Genomic DNA, 18,695 nt, shown 5'->3' with positions numbered 1-18,695 from the left:
AGATTTTCTGATGGCACCTGCAGGAGGGAGAGCAGGGAGGGAACCCCAGATGAGGAAGCCGGCCTGGCTTGCCCACCCCGACCCAAGGTGGCACTGCCCGGGGCTGGGGTTTCAGGCACCCACACGGAAGCCGCTGTCTCACTGCAGAGGGAGCAACGCACTTCCAAGACAACGGCAGCCTGTGCTGACGCGGGCGTCCAGGGCATTGAAGTGGACGGTGACCCACAAGACAGCCCGCCCTCGGGAAGTGGCCCCCGCGGGGCAGGTCCCCAGGGTACATGAAAGGAGCAGGGGACATTGTAGGTTGATTCCCCAGGGTAATGGCTGAGGTCATTTCAAAGTCACCACCAAACCAGGCAGTTGACAACCCCCTGATTCATCAATTTGCTCATTTGCAGATGTGACCTGCTGGGGCCAGGCTTGATGCCAAGTGACCAGAGCACCAGCGCGTCAGGCCTGTCCAGCATATCTTAAAACACAGAACCCAGGTTCAGCATCATTTCCTGAGAGGATGAGCTCCATCTGCAGGTATGCTCCATGGGACGGGTCCTCGTCCACCAGAGTCAGTGCAGGAAGGACTTCGCAGGGGGCAAGTGGCTGGGCTTTGGCTGAGGCAGCCTCTACCTTTTTCCCTAAGTCAGATTCGCGGCTCAGCACAGCCTAACACCGTTCAGTTGCCTGCAGATCCTCCCAGGATGGGGTTTGGGTTAAATGAGATTAAACTGATGGGATTTTTAGAAGGCCAAGGTGTGGCCACTGTTTCACTGGCCACTGATTCAGCCTCCGCTTGCTGCAAGTATGCCCGTCAGTCCCCTTGGCATGGAGAACAGATGTCACACTGTGCTGAGCATGCATGGTGCAGGTACCTGGTGCCCGTGCTGCTATCCCCCCTCCCACGTCCCCTGAAGTCAGGGCAGCACTGCCCCATGGCAGACTGTCTCCATAGGGCACTCAGCAGGGGCCCCTTGGCACAAATATTTCACCAATTTCCACGAAGTCCTGGGTTTGGCTCTAAGTAGGTGGGACACGCTGATCTGTAACTGCAACCTCTACCAAGAGGGGCAGCATGCCCGGCTTGGGGATCCACCTCTCCCTGCCATGGTGGACACCCTCAGCAATCCGGCCGCTTCTGGCCAGCCCACAGCACTGACAAATCAAGTGTTTCTTTACCAGGCAGCAGCTGATTCGTGGACTTCAAGACGGGAATTGGCTGACCACCTCTTCAGGTCAGTGCAGTCGGTCTGGTCTTCACTGTGCCCCATGGGAAAGGCGGCCTGGCTGGCCTGTCCATGCAGCCTCGCTGGGTCCCACTGCAGCAGAGCCTCGCACCCCATCTTCATTAGGCTGCCCAGCAGCCTGCTCTCAAGACGCAGGCAGGAAACCCCGTCCTGTACTCATGGTGGCCTCGGGGTTGGACATGCACCATGCCCTGGTCCCCTCTGGCACCGGAGGCTGGCTCTCTGCAGCCTCAACCTCAGAGGGAGTCGACCCAGAGCCCCTGGAGTCAGGGGCTTGGAGAAGTGGCTCCTCCGCATTCATTCAGCCCAGACACCTCCAGTGAGCAGGCCTAGGGTCATGGGGCTGGACTCCAGGACACTCGGCATCCAGTTCAGACTTGGAACTGTGCCTCCTCTCCAACGCTGCTCCCTCCTCGTCCACATGCCCGTCGCTGCTCTTTGGAACACCTTTCCTTTGCCATATGTGACATGTATATCATTTACACATATCAGGGATTATCGACACTCAGACGGCGAAGACGGCCCTCCCCGGACCGGAAGAAGAAGCACGTGGTGGAGAGGAGACAAGGGCTCCGACAAAAGTCCACCTGAAGCCGAGAGTGACCCAGCACCAGGAGTGAGGGCCAGGGACTGACCGCCCAGTGCGCTTTCTGGATCTCTTCACCCCCCACGTCTTGAGGTTTGCCTCCAGGTATTTTATTCAGAATGAGCTTCAGGGGCCGCTTTCCAGTTCACAAATTCTTTCACTTCCACTTGGGGTTTAAAAAATGATTTTCCAATGATTCTATTTTTTATTCCTAGGATCCTTAATTTGGCTTCTTAAAATAATGGATCTATTTTTAGTTCATATCTAATTGATGATTTTTTTTTCTTCAAATAGAGAAGAGATACAGAAAATGAAATGAGCTTCCAACGTACACACGGAAAAGAATAAGAACATAGCAAAGGAGCGACATTTGAAGACAGGTGGCCAGAAATCCTTGAGGTTGGACAAAGAATCAGGAGCTCTGAGTTAATGAGCAGACCAAGTGCTAGGCAGGAAGTGTGTCGGTCACGATGACAGTTACAGTGCAGAAAGGAGGAAGAAAAGGCATTCCAAAAGAAGAGCAACGAGACTGCAACGCAGCGTCCTCAGCTGCGATGTGTGTGTGAGGACAAGGAGTGAGCAGCCTCGACGTGCCAGGAGGACTGTGGATATGGTCCTCGGAGTTCCCTGAAACTGCTGTTCAGGGGCAAGGGCAGAGGAGGTCCTCAGAGTTCAGAGAGGGGAACAAGCTTCCCCCTTGGAGATCATTAAGGAGAAAGCTGCTAGGGGACATAGTCCAGCCAGAAGATAAGTGACCGCAGGGGACAGAGCAGCCCGCTACAGACAATCCCAGGCAGAGGAATGGAGAAAAGGGTTGTAGCCAATCTATTGAACCCCTGACGAGAATTATTTATTTAAGAAAATTGAATCAAAATATGGGGTGAGAGCAGCGAGAGAAGGAGGTAAAGATGAAATAACTTGAGAACGAATTAGGAAAATAAAACATTGTCATATCAACAGCTTGTGTTTATTGTGGTTTAGGTAAGAGGTGCCCCCCAAAAGCTCATGGAAGAGACAGTGAGGCCGGTTCCCAGGTGAGATGACTGGGTCAGGAGAGCCTTGACCCGTCAGTGGTTGATCCCCCATAGGATGGACTGGGTGTGGCTGAGCGAGGTGGGTCCCTGGGGGTGGCTTTGGGGTTTCTATATGGGTGAGCTGAGCTCAGTCTCTGTTTCCCCATCACCCTGGGAGCACTTCCCTCCGCCCCGCTCTCCGTCATGACGTGCCCAAGCCCTGAGGAGCAGAGCCGGCCACCTGTGGGCGGAACCTCTGAAAAGGCGAGCCTCAAATAGGTGTTTCCTCCTCTAAAATGGCCCTTGTCAGGATTCTCAGTCACAGTTGTGAAAACGCTGGGTAGAACCCTGTGTTGTAGTTGACTGAATACACGGGGAGAGGTAGTTCAATGGCTCCCAAACCAGAGCCAGACAGGATCACTAAAACTGCATCCCCGCGGCCAGAGCCATGGCAGGGAGACAACATGAGCAAGTACTGGGTAGAGCAGGGTCAATGCGGCCAAATGACCTTCCAAAGCCTCTGGAGTCTGTGTTACCTACTTAGATAATGCACGAACCTTCTATGTGCCCCTGGAGGGAGAAATGCTGGAATCCAAGTAGCCGAGAAAGTTGACAATAATTAGAAAAAGATTCACTAAACCATACTTCATGGATCATAGAACCAATCAGGGTGTCAATAACCAAATATCTAAAACTGCTGGGATGAAGTGCCACTTGGCATTAGAACTCCTGAGACATAGCTAAAGCAGCCCTTAAAAGTAAACTCATAGCTCTTGATGCATTTTTAAAATAAGGCTATAAAGCCGACCAGTTAATTATTTGATTTCAGAACCTTCTAAAACAGAGTGATCCATTAGAGAGAAAAAGGAAATAATAAATAAAGGCAGAAATTAACAAAACAAAAAGTCAGACAAACTGTGGACGATCCATAAAATCAAAGCTATTTCTTTGGAAACAAATGGAAAAAAAAAATCAACTGAGTAGGAAGGTCAAGGTCAAGGGAATAAAATAGGAAGCGCAGGAACAGGAGGAGTATAGAAAGGGTTCACAGACGCATCAGGAACGCTAGGCATCGAGAACGTCATCAGTAGCTGTTTCTGGTAGTAAAATTGAAAACTTACACAGCATTGTAAGCAAAACCAAATTTATAAAAATCATTCGGACGCCAGGTTCTGGTGATTTTTTCAAAGAGAATTTTACGAAAGCTTCAATGAACAGAGAATTGTTTCCCTTACACAGCTTGTACTTGAGAATAGATAAAACAAACAAAATATCTGACTCGGTTCGACACTGGCATGATTTGAGATCAGGATTGAACAAGGACACTGTGAAACTAGAAAATCCCAGACCAACCTCACCAATAATCTAGGTGCAAAAAGACAAAAAAAAGTAAACCCTATTTCACAACGTAGTAACAAGTCCGGAGTCAAGCTTGTTTCTCCAGGTAGGTGACAGAGAACTGAGGGCACTGGGACTCTTGTTGATGAGGAGGATCTGCCTTTAGGAGGATACAGGTGGCAAGTCCTCTGCAGGATTCAGTGTCCAGCACATGTAAGAAGCCAAGCAGGACAACAGCCAGGAACCAGAATCCGCTGGAAAACCCATAACAGAAGAGTGAAACCCTTCACTTAATAAAAAGGAACCAAACTGGCAAAGATGAACTTGGTGATGGGACGTACATAATTTCTTCTCCTTACTGGATTCTACCTCTCGCCCTGTACAAAAGTAAACTCAAAATGGATCAAAGACCTTCATGTAAGACCTGACACTTTGAAATTGCTGGAAGAAAACAGGGGTAGCCTTTCAAGATGTAGGCACAGTAAACAATTTCCTGACTAGGACTCCAACAGCTCAGGATCTAAAAGCAAGAATTGACAAATGGAATCGCGTCAAATTAAAAAGCTTCTGCAGAGCCAGGGAGACAGTCCACAGAGTACAGAGAGAGCCTGAATGGGGAGGAAATCTCGCCAGCCCTTCGTCTGACAGAGGGTTGCTATCCAGAGGATACAAAGGATTCAAAAAGGCTGAAAAGAATGAGAGCGTGTAAGTGATCTGAGCACCCATCTCAAAGGAGTACAAATGGCCAATAAATATAAATCAATCAATCAATCAATTAATCGTGTCCATCTACAACTAAAAAAAAATTTACAAAAGAGACACTTACACACCCATGTCCATTGCAGCACAATTCACAATAGCCAAGATATGGAATCAGCCTAATGCCCATCAACAGATGGATGGCTTTAAAAAAATATGGTATGCCGAGCACAGTGACCCACACCTGTAATCCCAGAGGCTCAGGAGGCTGATGCAGGAGGATCGAAAGTTCAAAGCCAGCCTCAGCAACTTAGCGAGGCCCTAAGCAGCTCAGCAAGACCTTGTCTGTAAATAGAATTTTAAAAAGGGTTATGGATGCCACTCCATGGCTAAGCATACCTGGCATCAACTCCCAGTATCATATGTATATGTATATGATGGGAATTGAACGAATACACACACACACACACACAGTCACACACACACTCACATTTATATATATATGGAAACCTGCTGTTCGGGTCCCCTCTCACCCTGCGAGAGTCTTGCTCCTATTTCTATTCTTAAATAAATCTTACTCCTTTAACTCTTGCAAAAAAAAATGGTAAATGTACAAAATAGAGTATGATTCAGCCACAAAGAATGAAATCCTGTCATTTTTTCAGAAAAACGGATAGGACTGGAGGAAGTCATATTAAGAAAAATTAACCTGAAACAGACAAATATCAAATATTTTCTCTCATATGTGGGGAAAACGACAGGAAAATAGAAGAGAGAGTCTTGGGGAAGAGCGAGGGGACGGGAGGAGGTGAGAGGGCTGGAGGGAGGGTCATATACAGCTGTAGAAGCCACTGATTTGTGCAATCAATATGGCTGAATAATTGTAAGAAAAATAAGTGTCTGTAAGGGAAAATGCTACTGTGTTTATTTATATTTAAAATCAGATTCACACTGAATCTAATTAAAACTGATTTGTATGGAGAGTTAAATCTTGATAGAAAAATTGTGTGAGAATCGTCGGCTCTAGATATACTAAAGGTTATATTTTGAAATAAAATATCAGAAACTTATCCCAATGTTGTCACAGTGCCAGTAACAGTTGTACCACTAGGAAAATCCATCCTAAAATAAAAAATTATCAGAAATCATTGTGAACTTCTGAGTGATGGTGCTTTTTGTTTTATCAGCTAAAATTTTAAATTTAAATTTAAACAGTAGTTAAATTTGAAGAAAAGTGAGCCAGAAAAATCTTAGAATTGAGATCATGTATCTAATATGTTGTGTAAGATCATGACCAAATAGTATTCTGCAGTCTTCAGGGGTATGTCAGTATCAGGCATCATTATTACCCCAGTATGTCATATATGCAATGAAATATTTTAAAAAAGAAAAACTGAAGGATATTTGTTTTGTGAAGATGTTTTCTTAACTTATTTTTTTAAGTCAGACAAATTTAGTTATTTCATATAGAACAGCAATTTCTTATGCAAAGTATTTTATTATATGATCAAATTAAATTCACTATAATATATTGCATAATATATTAATGTTATTAATATATTAATATATTGCATAATATCTTAAATGTGTTGCATATAGATATTAAGTGTTAAGTATTTATTTTATGTGTTCTAACAGATCATCATTTGTAGCAATTTTGAAGGTCATTCCTAACCACAGATCTAATAACTGTTTATCATTGGGAAGTTCTTTATTTGCACTTTTTTGATACGTTTATGTACAACTTAATTGTTTTGCCTCTTTTATCCAAAGCAGAGTTGGGGCTTCAGCTTTGCCAGCTTCCTTTCACTTGGACTCCAACTGCACTAAACTAACGTAAAGCACTAACAGCCCGGCACCCAGCAGCCTGCAGTGGGGAGCAGGCCGGCTGTGGCAGATGGCAACCCGGGGACTGGGCTTGGATTGGCAGGAGGCTGAAAGGCAGGAAGGAGCTGGCTGCTGTGGCCAAGGCCCTGGGCAGGGTCTCCACCCGTGGGAAACTCCCTGGAGAGCACCCTTCTAGTCTGGGGGCAGAGCAGCGGGAATTGGGACCTGAGCTGTGGGTCCCCACCGGGGCCAGGGCTCTGTGTCCTCCGGCTCTGCAGAGTCCTGATGTGGTCCAGTAGGTGTGGCCAGTGGGGGCGTCCACTGCGCGGTGTGAGCCAGGGCTCCCTGGTCTCCTGGGCTGCTCTCTGCACGCAGCGGGGACTCCAAGCCTGTGGTTCTGACGGCGGCCAGCACCACCCCGGCTCCACTCTCGGCTCTCGCCTCCTATCCAGTGGCCCTCTCCTCTTGTCCAAACCCTACCCACCCTGGGCCAGCGTGTGCCCTGTGCTGGCAGTGCCAGGAGCCTCTGCTCATCCCCGAGAGCCACCTGGGCCCGCCCTCATCCCTGCCGGGGCTTCCCTTGGCTGACGGTGGAGACAGCCCAGCGACAGCCACCCCTGATGGGAGAGTGAGGGCAGAGGCCACGTCCCGACCCACTTCTGGGGTCTTCAAACCCCACCTACAAAGTGGAGCCAAGTGTCCAAACCTCAGGCCACTTGCCTGTGACAGTGTGGAGCACTGAGTAGCCTCTCCATTAACAGCCGGCTCGTCTCTGGTGTGCTTTAATGGCCTCCGGTCTTCTGCACACAGACGTGGAGCGGGGCAGGACTGTGCTCACCTCCTTCCACGCCCACCATGTGCACAACAGGGGCTGGTAGTGTGAACCGCATCACCATGCCCCGTGAGCTCCAATGACTGGATACCTGAGTGGATCCCACAGCCTCCACCAATGCCCTTGATGGGGAGGCAGAAGGGCCCGTGTCTAGGCCAAGCTGGGCCAGCTGGGGTGCTCCAGAAATGACCCCATCCATCACTGACTCCAAGAGCTGCATTCTGGATGATGGCTCGTCTCTGCGGGATGGAAGCCCTGTGCCCGCAGCCACATCAAAGGAGGCCCCAAAGATCCCGCAGAAGAAAGCAGCCTGACTGGAGGCAGCACTTACGGTGTCAGAGGTGGCTGACCTGACCTCGTTTGGGCTACCAGTCTGCACATCTGCTCTACATGGAGGTGGGTGCCCAGGGCGGCTGACATCCAGACACTCAGCTTGTGTGGTGAAGGGGGAAATCTCAGCAATTGCCGGGGTCGAAGCCCCCAGGGAGACCTGCAGCGTGGGCCTGGCTGACTTTGATGTCTGTTTTCTCTCAGGGCAGTGTGGACAGAGATCGGCCACTCAGGACCTGGACTTCAGGTCCCTCGTTAGCTGAAATGCCCTGAAAGGGCCTTTTGTGTCAACTGCTGGGGATTTTTAAAGTCCCAGGTCCTTTTCTGACTCCGGGGACAGATGGGATCGATGGGCCACTGCTGTGGCCTCAAGCAGGACGCAGCTGGCCCAGGGTCCTGCACAGGCCAGAGGCAGGGCCACAAAGATGAGGACTTGTGGCCCTGCCTGCCCTAGAAGCAGCCCAGCAGCCTCTGTCCACCGTCTCTATTCGGGGTTCTGTTTGGAGCTTGCGTGTCCCTCTGAGTCCTATGAGGGGGAAGGAAGCCAGGGCTCAGCGCCCCCCCAGGGAGATGGACTTGTGCAGCCCGCAGCCCTGGGTGACGAGGCAGTCCTTAGTGCCAGAGACTGGGCAGTGGCTCCACTGAGCCACCTCGGATGGGCCGTGCCCAGGGGGACGACACTTCTGCAGCTCCTGATGTCCAAGGCCAGGAGAGGACGAGGGCCCCAACTCTGCCATTCCCTTCTATCCCAACCCCAGCGATGGCAGGGCGAGACCCAGGCCCTGCTCAGGGCACAACTTCCGGGCCACCCTCCTGGGGACGCGCCCTCACTGAGGCTCCTGGAAGCAGTGTTCCACCAGCTCTCTGGGTGTCCTCGTGCCCCGAGATGGCCTGCCGTCAACCCCTACAGCCCGCTGGAGCTCCCCTCCTCTTCCCCCCATGCCCACCCCAGCCCCTTCCCCCACCCTGCCCTCTATGGACGCTCTGAGGACCTCAGGTCCCACCCCGAGCCTGCCCCCGGCAGCCCTCTCTGCTGCTCACCCCGGGAAGGCCCGGCTGGCGGACTGCTGCAGCCTCTGCTGGCCCCACCCCGGCAGGGCTCATCCTGGACCCCAGCGTGGACAGGTGTGGGCTGCAGGGCCAGGAGGGACCTGGGTGTGGTGCCCTGCCAGGTCCTCCTCTGTATCCAGGCCCAGGGAGGACTGGGAGGGGAGAGGAGTTGGATGGGCACAGGGATTGGGCAGAGCTTGCACTTTCTCCTTCCCCTCCCACGTCTGGTGAGACAGGAAAGGGCTTGTTGTCCCTTGCTGAGGGGGACAAGATGGGGAGCAGCTGACAACCAGGCGCCTGAGAAGGGAGATGAGCTTGACTGCCCCAGGTCGCTGCCCTGTGACCTCACCTGGCTGCCCTTGGTGACCCTGCCTTTCAAGCCACAGATCCTGGCAGTCCCGCCCCCCACCCCAAGCACCTGCCCCAGAGCAGAGGAGACCAAGACCTGGACGTGGGTTTTGTGAACATTCCCTGGGAACTTAGGGGTGCCACGCCCAGTCACCACAGGTACACAGTCAGGGACAGAAAGAGCAGTCCTTGCCCCTCAGTGGCTAGGTGTTGAGAGCCACAGCCAAAGGGGCCCCAGCAAGATAACACCAAACCAAACCGAGACAGAATCCAATAAAAATGGAACCACACAAAATCATTATAACAGCCTTGCTATCCTCCTGACATATGCATCCGTCCTTTCTCCCTATCTGTTCCTCAGACGCAAATAGTTTTTCCTCAGATGTGAGTGGTTTTTCTTCCCTCTTACTCATCTCCAGGGACAGGAAAGTTAAAACAAAAACGAAGCAAAACAAAAGAGGACACTTAAAATGGCTATCCATCCTCTCGCCCTGCCCTCAGGGGCGAGCAGTTTACTTACCCTCAGTTGTTCCCCGTGCGAGCCACCAAATGCCGAAGTCTGGCTTGGCTCAAATCAGGAGCCACTTGTCAAAAAGAAACTAACTTTATTTTTAGAACTACAAACGCCAAACAAAACAGTTCCTCAGGGAAAAAACCCTCAGAGCCCAACTGCCACCACTGGCTTCCACAAGCCTCTCCTCACACCAACCTCCTAACCTCCCACAATCCTCCTGCTCTTGAGGCCGATTGGCTGGGTCACGTGGGCGGAGCCAAAGAAGTCCCCCAATGAGCAGCTCCGTGGAGGAGCCAATCAGCTAGATGTTGCTGGGGCCGCTGTGAGCCAATCATCAGCTGGCAGTCTGAAGGGCAGGGAAACAGCCCAATGAACATCACCGCAGAGGAGCCAATCAGCTAGATGTTGCTGGGGCCACTGTGAACCAATCATCAGCTGGCAGTCTGAAGCTTGCTGGCAGCTGGAAGTTTGCTGGGGCCCCTTTGGCCGTGGCTCTCAACAGCTAGGTGAGCCCTGTGTCCTAGGCCACCCCCGAGGCAGCTCCCACCCCTCCCAGTGCACCCAGCCCCAGCCCCGCCTGCCCCCAGGTGCTGCCCCTGCTCACTGAAGGCTCCTTTTCACTGGGCTGTTTGTTTAAAGGCACAGAACCTTTAAGTCTGAGTGTCCTTTCACTGTTTGGCTGGTTTTTATTGGCTGTGGGGCTGTTGGAAAGACAATGAGGACGACTTATCACGCCCGGAGGAAGCCTGCCACCAGCAGTGAACGGCTGTCACCAGAGGGGAGGGGACGTTGGGTGGGAAAGACACCGTGAAAGCAGGAAAGGGAAACTGTTAGGAAAACGGTCTCCGCACTCTGTGGCAGGGACGGAGAGGCCCAGAGCAGAGTCCCCCAGCAGAGTCCCCCCATGAAGGTCCTGCAGAAGCCACCATCAACCACAGGCGGCCACATACCTACCTATTGGATGCTCCGCAGGACACTGGGAGGCTGTGAAGCTGTGGCCAGCAGCAGTGCAGCACCAGGCTGGGTCCACGGGGCGCTGACCTGCAGACAGGGGTGCAGACGCCTGGCCGGCACGTGCCTTCCCAGCACAGGACAGCACTGGGTGTAGACGCTCGTTCCTGAGCTGGGCACCCCAAGGACCCCAGGGCTTGGAGGACAGATGCCAGCCAGCGGGTTTCCAGAATAGCCCATAACACAGTGTGGGGCTACAACAGCGGGAGGAAGGAGGGAATTAAAAACCATCAATCACGGCACACACACACACACACACACACACACACACACACACACACACACACACGAGTGTAGCAGGCCACCTCGGCCAAGGCTGCCTGCACAGCTCAGCGGCATCCAGCAGGCCCAGCTGCTGCGCCCCGTCCCCACACTCCACCCACAGCACTCCTCCGTCCCCATCAGACCCAAGCTCCCGGTGCCCCTTCCCCAGCCCCTGGCAGCCACTGCCCTACGTCTGCGTCTATGAATTTGAACACTCTAGATAAACGGAGGGAGATTTTTAAGAAACGCTTTATTTCGGAGCAGTCATGAACTTACAGAAAATCTGCACAGTGACCAGCAGTTCCCCTGCACCTCACAGCCTGTGTCCCCTGCCGTTAGCATCAGGAGTCGGCTGCCGATCTGCGATACAGAAGGGGCCCTTCAGATGGGATACCATCCACTGAGGCCCAGGCTGAACCAGGACCTCCTCAGGCCTCACCTGATCCTCCCAGGTCCCACGTGACCTTCGGCTCTCAGACCTCCTTAGGACTCTTGAGGCTGGGACAGTTTCTCAGAGTTTCCTTGTCTCTTGTGACCTTGACAATGTTGAGGAGGGCTGGTCAGGTCCTTGCCGGGCACTGATTTTCCCACCTCAAAAAAAGAATCTTATTTTATTCCTTCCAATTGTTGGCTCTCTTGACACCTTGTCCCTCGCCCCCCACATTTACAGAACCCCCCATCTCAAGCACATGTCCAGGGTTCCCCAGAGGAGCAGTGAGTGGACACAAGGAGCAGGCCTGAGGACTGCCCCATGTGTCCACCCTTTCAGCATCCCAGCTACTGGGTTCTGCCCTCTGGCTGCCCTCGAGGGTGCTGTGACTGAACATCTTCCCCTCCACATCTCTTCTTGAGAAGGTGCCCTGAGCCACCAGGGTCCCCTCCCTCCCACTGACCATTCCTACATTCACCTCAGAGGGGCCAGCATCTCTTTTGGGGCTGAGCTCCCGGATTCAACCAGGGACGGGAAGTCACACCAACCTCTCAAGAGCTTGTCAATCCTGCCCGCCTTCTCCCTGCTTAGCCCTCCCGTGAGCAAGAGCTGGGTTTTCCCCCTGAGTCCACACAGTTCACACTTCTAAGCTTCCAGTTGGCTATGGCAAAGTGGATGGCTAATTAACCGTGCTGCCCAGCATGCCCTGTCCATGAGCCTGGCTACTGGTGAGCCAAGTCGTGCCTCACCTCACCTACTAAGCAGCAGTAGCCAGTTCTTCGCCTCTGCTCTGCTGAGACTCCAAGAACCAGCATTCCGCAGGAAGCCTTGACTCTAGAATGGTTTTGAGATCAGACACAAGAGGGGGGGGGATTCCCCTTCTCACATCTTCTGTAACATCACATGGGAGGCCTACACACTGCAAGGAAACAAGAAAGGGATTAAAGGTACACAGTTTGGAAAGGGAGAAATAAAACTGTCCTTGTGTACAGAAGATATGATCATTTATGTAGAAAACCCCAAAGAATTGACAAAAGTTCCTGGAGTGAATACCTGATTATATAGAGACATTGCACAACACAAAGTTAATTTGCAAAAGCCAATTGGTTTTCTATATTCCAGCAAAGAACAAATGGATTTTAAAATTAAAAACACATTACCATGTATATGAGCACTCGCAAAGGGAAATATTTTGTGATAAAGCTAAGCCCATTTTTACATGAGCCATATGAGGAACGCTATGTGACTCTAGAGAAGGACATCTCCTGAGAACTAAATCAGTGGACATCCCATGTTCATGGATAGGCAGATTCGATGTGGCCAAGACATCAGTTCTTCCCAACTTGATCTACGGATTTGAACAATCACAATTCAAATCTCAGTGTTGTGGCTTGAATCTCTAATGACTCCCAAAGGCTTGGTCCCCAGTGCAGCAGAGTTCAGAAGAGGGGCTTTGGGGAATGATGACATCGTGAGGGTTCTAACATCATCAATGAATCAACCCATTGATGGACCCATAACCTGATGGGATACAGGGAGGTGACGGAAGCTACAGGAGGTGGGGCTCAGTGGAGGGGAGAGAGTCCTGGGGACTGTGCCCTTGGGAACCACACTTTGTCCCTGGACACTCCCTTAATCTCTCCTTCTTTTCCTCTCTGTTTCCTAGCTGCCGGGAGGTGAGCTCATCTCTTCTGCTGCACACTCCCCGCCATGAAGTGCCGCTTCCCCAAAGGCCCGCAGCATGGAGCCAAGTGTGGGCTGAGACCTCTGGAGCTGTGAGCCAACAAACCTTTCTCCTTTAAGTTGGTTTTCTCCCGTATTTTTGTCACAGTCATGGAAATGTGATGGCACACTCAGCAAGTTATTTTGTAGTCATCAACACACTGATCCTAGAGTTTAGCTGGAGAGGTAAAAGGGACACAGTCTGAGGACTGTCCATACCTAGCTCCAAGGTTGACCATAAAGCTACAAGACGGTGTGGGATTGGAAAAACAAAAGACAAATGATAAATGGAACAGAATAGAGAGTCCACAGTGGACCCCCCCATAGATACAGTTAGCTCATCTTTGACAAAAGGGTAGAGTTGAAATAGGAGCAAAGATTGTCTTTTCAAAATGGTGCTGGCACAGCTGGATGTGAACACAGACCTTCCCCCCACAGAAATCAACCCCAAATGGATCAGGGGTCGAGGTGTGCAATGTAAAACTACAGAATTCCCTGCAGATAACAGGAGGAGACCCAGGTGACTTGGGTCTGGTGGTAACTTTTTAAACAGCAATATCGAAGGTACGATCCGTGGAAGAGAGAACCAATAAGCTGACTTCATCAAGATTAAAAACCTGTGCAAGATTAAAAACATGTCAAAAAACGAGAAAACCATCTATAGACTGGGAGAAAATGTTTGCAAAAAAATGCATCTGATAAAAGACCGTTACCCACGTCATGCCCAGGACTCTAATTCAGCAGTAAGAAAATGAGGAGAGAACAAGAAAACCTCACAACGCCTCGCCAGACATGCAGGGCACCAGGGAAGTGCCAGTGCGATGCCAGCACAGCCCCATCAGGGCGACCAGATCCAAGACACCGCAGCTCCAGGGCCAGCGAGGATGTGGAGCGGCAGGACCCTCACGCACTGCAGGAGAGAGTGAGAAAGGGGCGGACCCTTGCGTCAGCAGGTACCAATCACAAGGCCAGGAGCAGGGCCTGGGAGGCTCACCCTCTGCTCATCTCAGGCTGGGCCAGTGGACCTGGGTTCCTGGGTCATGGCTGAGCCCAGCTACGCAGACCCTGTGCCCAGGCCTGCGGGAGGGGAATGAGAACCCACTGAGGGATGAGAACCCTCCCAAGGGCGTACGTGGTCTGTGAGTGAACAGCTGCAGCAGTGATCTGTACCCGGGAGCCCCTTTCAGCCTCTGTGCTTGGGGTGTGGAGACGGTGGCTGGACGTCTCACCAGGGAGCTCCCGTCGGTAGCACCGCTAAAGACCGTCACTGGGTCTAGACGTTGGGCAGCGTATCATCAGCGTTTGTTGCTATAACTAAATACTTGAGGCGGGCTGCTGATAAAAGGAGATTGTTCAGCTCACAGTTTGGGAGGTTCAAATGGGGTTCCTGCGTGGGCCCAGCTCTGGGAGGGCCTTCTTGGCTGTGCCACCTCTCGGCAATGGCAATGGCGGAGCCATCACATCTGGAAATGGGAGGCCTGGGAGGCTGGGTAGGGCCAGGCACAGGCTTCTACCAGTAACCTGGTCTCGCAAGGGTCGGGCACACCACAGCGACCTGAGGACCCCCCACCAGTTCCACATCCACCCGGGGGGCCACCCCATCCAACCCCAGCAGGCAGGTTTCACAGGTGACGATACGGGAAGAGCAGACCAGGAGAACAGCAGTGGGCGCGGTGTGAGGGCCGCTACGGCCCCTCAGTATGTGCAGCCCTTACCCCACGCAGGGGTGAAGCAGGTGGGGCTCTGGGGGTGGCTCACGAGTCTCACAGGAGGGCTCAGCACCCTGATAAAAGAGGCCCGAGAGACCCTCGTCCTTGCACCATGTGAGGAGGCAGCGGGAGCCAGAGGAAGAAGAAAGGGGGCCGCTTGCATGTGGGGTGGACGCAGAGGGCCCCGTGGGGAAAGCCAGGAGGTGCCAGAGGGGAAAGAGGGAGCCCTGGGGTGCAGGGCCCCTGCACAGGCCACACGGTGTCCAGAGGCAAGACTGGGTGCCAGGGCAGGGGAGCCTAGGCAGCTGGACTGGGGGAAGTGGTCACCCTGCTGCTGAGCTGCCCTCTGGAAAGCAGGACCACCTCATTGTGCTTTGGGTCTTCAACCCTCTCGGTTGATGGACTGACGACGGCTGTGCATGGTTGGCAAGGAGAGGCCTGGCTCTCGGGAGCTGAGGTGGCTCCCTGTCTCCGTGGGACCTGGGTTCTCGACTCTTTCACGGGAGTAGAAGATGCCAGCCCGAGACGTTCCGAGGCAGTGGGCCATCCCCCACCGTGAGCCTCCTCTGCGGGTCCGTGGAGGGCACCCACCCTCGGTCTCCGTTGTCCTGACGAAAGCAGGGCTTGCCTTGCCCCAGGCCCCGGGGCCAGCACAGGGCAGGTGGCAGGCAGCCCGCAGCCCCCACCCCTGCACCCGGGCTCCTGGCGCTCCCTCCTTCCCTGTGCAGCGGTGGATGATACTTGACTAGTTGCCAAACATTCTATTTTGGTCTCTGAGCTCATGTGACTGAGCCGTGACAAGGAGGCCGTCTTTCACACCAGCCGAGTCACGGGTAAGGCTCTGATGTGGGTATTTTTGGTGTGGGTCAGAACTGTGCTGTTTCTAAATGTTCTCTTTCTCCTCCCCTAAAACCAGCAGGAGGCCCAGAGGGGAGGCAGCTGAACTTCGGAAAGGGGGTCACAGAGGAGCCTGAAGCAGGGTCTGGGGGCCCCCTGCAGGGTCGGGGCGTCCTGGCTTCCCTCCAGCCTTCCTCCAACACGGGCTCTCCACACACTGACTTTGTGAGCTAAGCGTTCCTCATGCCGCAGTCCCTGGTCTTCTAAGTGACATTGATTGAGAAACCTGAATGGGCGGCGGTGTTTATGAAGGACACTCAGCACTGACCGGGCACTGAGGTTGGGGCTTGCATATTGAGGAGGAGCATCCTGGATAATTAACCTCTGAGGCCTGGGGACCCCAAAATAGTGGGCAGGGAGGCCTCCAGGAAGAGCAGCGAAGTCAATGCGGTCAATTATTTGTCATTTACAATTTAAATAAACCCCCGTGATCCCATTAACATCTCAGTCAGAATCGGGTAAGCCGCTGTGTGAGGTGTGAGGTGTGCAGTTGTTTTTCTGGGACCAGGCCAGCTCCTTCCTGGACTTCACCCGGAAGGACTGGGAGGACTGGGGCTTCTCAGCTGTGGGCTGTGTCTGGAATGGACTGGACCCGGGAAAGGAATCCAGGAAGTGAGGGTGGAGCGGATGGTGCCAGGGGGTGCAGACAGGGAGGAGGCGGCTCAGGGGGGCAGCTGCAGGGCAGGTGGGGCAGCAGGTGAGGAGGAGGGTGTTAGAGGACCCCCCTCCCCCCAGCCGGCCAAGCACAGGCCCCAGCAGGAGCGCGTAGGACTCTCCTTTTACCACAGTCCAACCTCCACCTTCTGTCACCTGCCTGGAGTAAGGTGATGAGCCCTGAAGGTGCACTTTGGGCAGGGCGTGGTGAGAGAGGAGTGGCCCCTCATGGGCCACTGAGTGGCTTGGGCTGTCCAGGGAAAACTTTCTGAAAAGTCTCATGTGCTTTCTTTTCATTTTTTTTTTCAGTATTATTTTCAAAGGACCAGCTGGCAGTTGACAGCTATTGAAAGGAGAAAAGATGACTGCCAAATCAAAGTGGGACACCAGCACGTGCTGTGGGGACCGGAAGAAGGAATCGGAGCCTTTCCACCTCTGTGAGTTGGGATTCCACCCCTCTGTGTGTGTGCATATGGGCGTGTGCATCCGTGTGTGTACATGTGGGTGTGTGCGTGTGCTCTGGGGACCCACAGCCTCAGGGGTCGAGGAAGGCCTGTTCACACAGAGAGGCTGCTGAGAGGGGCCCCCGCATGGACCCCCTGGGTGGTTTGCACCCCAAGAGGAAAGCACTGGACAGCGTTTGTGAGCTCTGATGGGGCCGCCCACTGTGCCTCCTGCCCCACCGCCTTTTGGCTGAGCATGTGAGGTCTCAGCTCCATCTGTGGCATCTCCTGACTTCGCATCCAGCTTAGCATCAGCCTGTGCTCCAGGCAGACCCTCACCCAGCCCGACCTCAAGAGCTTGATAAGCTCTCCATTATTGGACTTCTGGAGCTCCTTCTGGTGGAGAGGGAAGAGAGAGGCTTACCCCACACAGGGGCCTCTGCTCCCCAACACCTGGGCTGCATTTCTCCCAGGAAGGCTGTGGGACCAGAAGACACCCCTTCAAGTCCACCAAGAGTTGGCAAGAAAGACCCTTGATCACCAAGGGACATAGGGGACTCCCCTCCAGGCTCCCCTGGTCTTCCATCAGGAGTCTGACCTCTTTGTCAGGAGTCAGGACTTTTCCAAAGCCTTGCTCTCGTTCTCCATGGTGAGAGTCAGAGATGGCCCAGTAGCTTGGTGCTGACACCCAGGTGTCCCCAGGAGAGTCCTTCCCGGCCTGCCTCCAGGTCACACAGCATGGGGCCAGCTCTGATGGTGCTGGATCTTCCACCTGGGGATGCCCTTGGGTAGCTGGAGATGACCGTGGACTCCCTGGATGGCTACCCAGGAGGGCTACCCCATGCACACTCACAGAATTCTGCAGCTAAGTCAGTGGCACCGTTGGGCCATCCAGGGCTGGGCTGCCCAGTGGAACTTCCTGTGGTGTGGAACCACCTAGGTGGCCACTGTCCAACATGGCGGCACCAGCCACACATGGTTGTGAACACTTGAAGTACAGCCAGTGCAGGTGACCAAAGGCACCCCGAGAAGTCCACTTGGGGAGTCAAAGGACCACAGCATCACGGAGCCTTGTGGCTCCTGGGTGCAGGACACACCCTCTTGTGAGGATTTCTTAGACAACCACCCCCCAGAGAGGGCCAAGCACAGGCCCCAGCAGGAGCGCTGGCGACTCTCCTCTTTCCACAGTCTGTCACCTGCCTGGAGTGAGGTGCTGAGCCCCCTGAAGGCACACTTCGGGAAGGGGGTGGTGAGAGAGGAGTGGCCCTCATGGGCCCATGGGGAGCCCTCGGCTCTAGCTGACCACACAGCTGGAGAGGGGTGGGCTTGGGGGCAGCAGGTGTAGCATGGAATGTTCTGGACGAGCTTTGGTCATGGGGAGAAGGAGGCCAGAAGGAGAAAGCAGTCAGGGCGGGTCCCAGGCCAGGGCAGCTGGCACTGGGAGGTGATGGGGAAGGCCACCACCCTCTCCTCCTCCTCCCAGGCACACACCCACCTGCAGCCCCAGAGCCACCAGATCACGTGGCCTTTCCAGCGTCAGCAGGGGATGGCCTCTTCTGAAGCCAGTTGACTGCCCAGCCTTGCTGTTGGCACTGAGTTCCAGGCTGTACCGGTGACCTGCCCAGCCCAGGTGCAAAGCCATGACCAGCTGGTGGCTCCAGGTGGCCTGCTGGTGGCTGGGCAGGAGGGGCTTCTAGCTGGGGGAGCGAGGAAGCCAAAGCCAACCCCAGCCTTCTCAGAGGCAGGTCCACTTGGAGAGGCCAGGAGCGGCCCCCAGCCCCAGTGAAGGG

The 18,695-nt window shown here is 53.6% G+C and overlaps 1 protein-coding gene and 1 long non-coding RNA gene across 5 annotated transcripts in view; one reads left to right on the top strand and one right to left on the bottom strand.

The window, feature by feature from the left end:
* LOC144369041 (ral guanine nucleotide dissociation stimulator-like) overlaps nucleotides 1-17,209 on the bottom strand; it is a 58,582-nt gene extending 41,373 nt beyond the window's left edge. For 2 of the 4 annotated variants that reach the window (XR_013428472.1, XM_078028114.1), the window contains exon 1: nucleotides 9,782-10,293. The gene's annotated coding sequence lies outside the window, so the exon portion shown is untranslated. Of the gene's footprint in view, nucleotides 1-9,781; nucleotides 10,294-10,729; nucleotides 10,981-11,326; nucleotides 11,411-11,489; nucleotides 11,642-12,234 lie in introns of those variants that run through there. The other 2 variants (XR_013428471.1, XR_013428470.1) reach the window with 2 other exon arrangements.
* Nucleotides 1,150-5,674, top strand: LOC144369046 (uncharacterized). The gene is made up of 3 exons (XR_013428477.1): nucleotides 1,150-1,226; nucleotides 1,731-1,929; nucleotides 2,119-5,674. It is a non-coding gene; the product is annotated as an uncharacterized LOC144369046 (long non-coding RNA).
* Nucleotides 17,210-18,695: the final 1,486 nt, after the last annotated feature.

This window comes from Ictidomys tridecemlineatus, chromosome 12, assembly GCF_052094955.1.
Source record: "Ictidomys tridecemlineatus isolate mIctTri1 chromosome 12, mIctTri1.hap1, whole genome shotgun sequence".
Lineage (NCBI taxonomy): Eukaryota > Metazoa > Chordata > Mammalia > Rodentia > Sciuridae > Ictidomys > Ictidomys tridecemlineatus.
The sequence above is the reverse complement of the archived record's forward strand: the minus strand, read 5'-3'. Positions and strand labels throughout refer to the sequence as shown.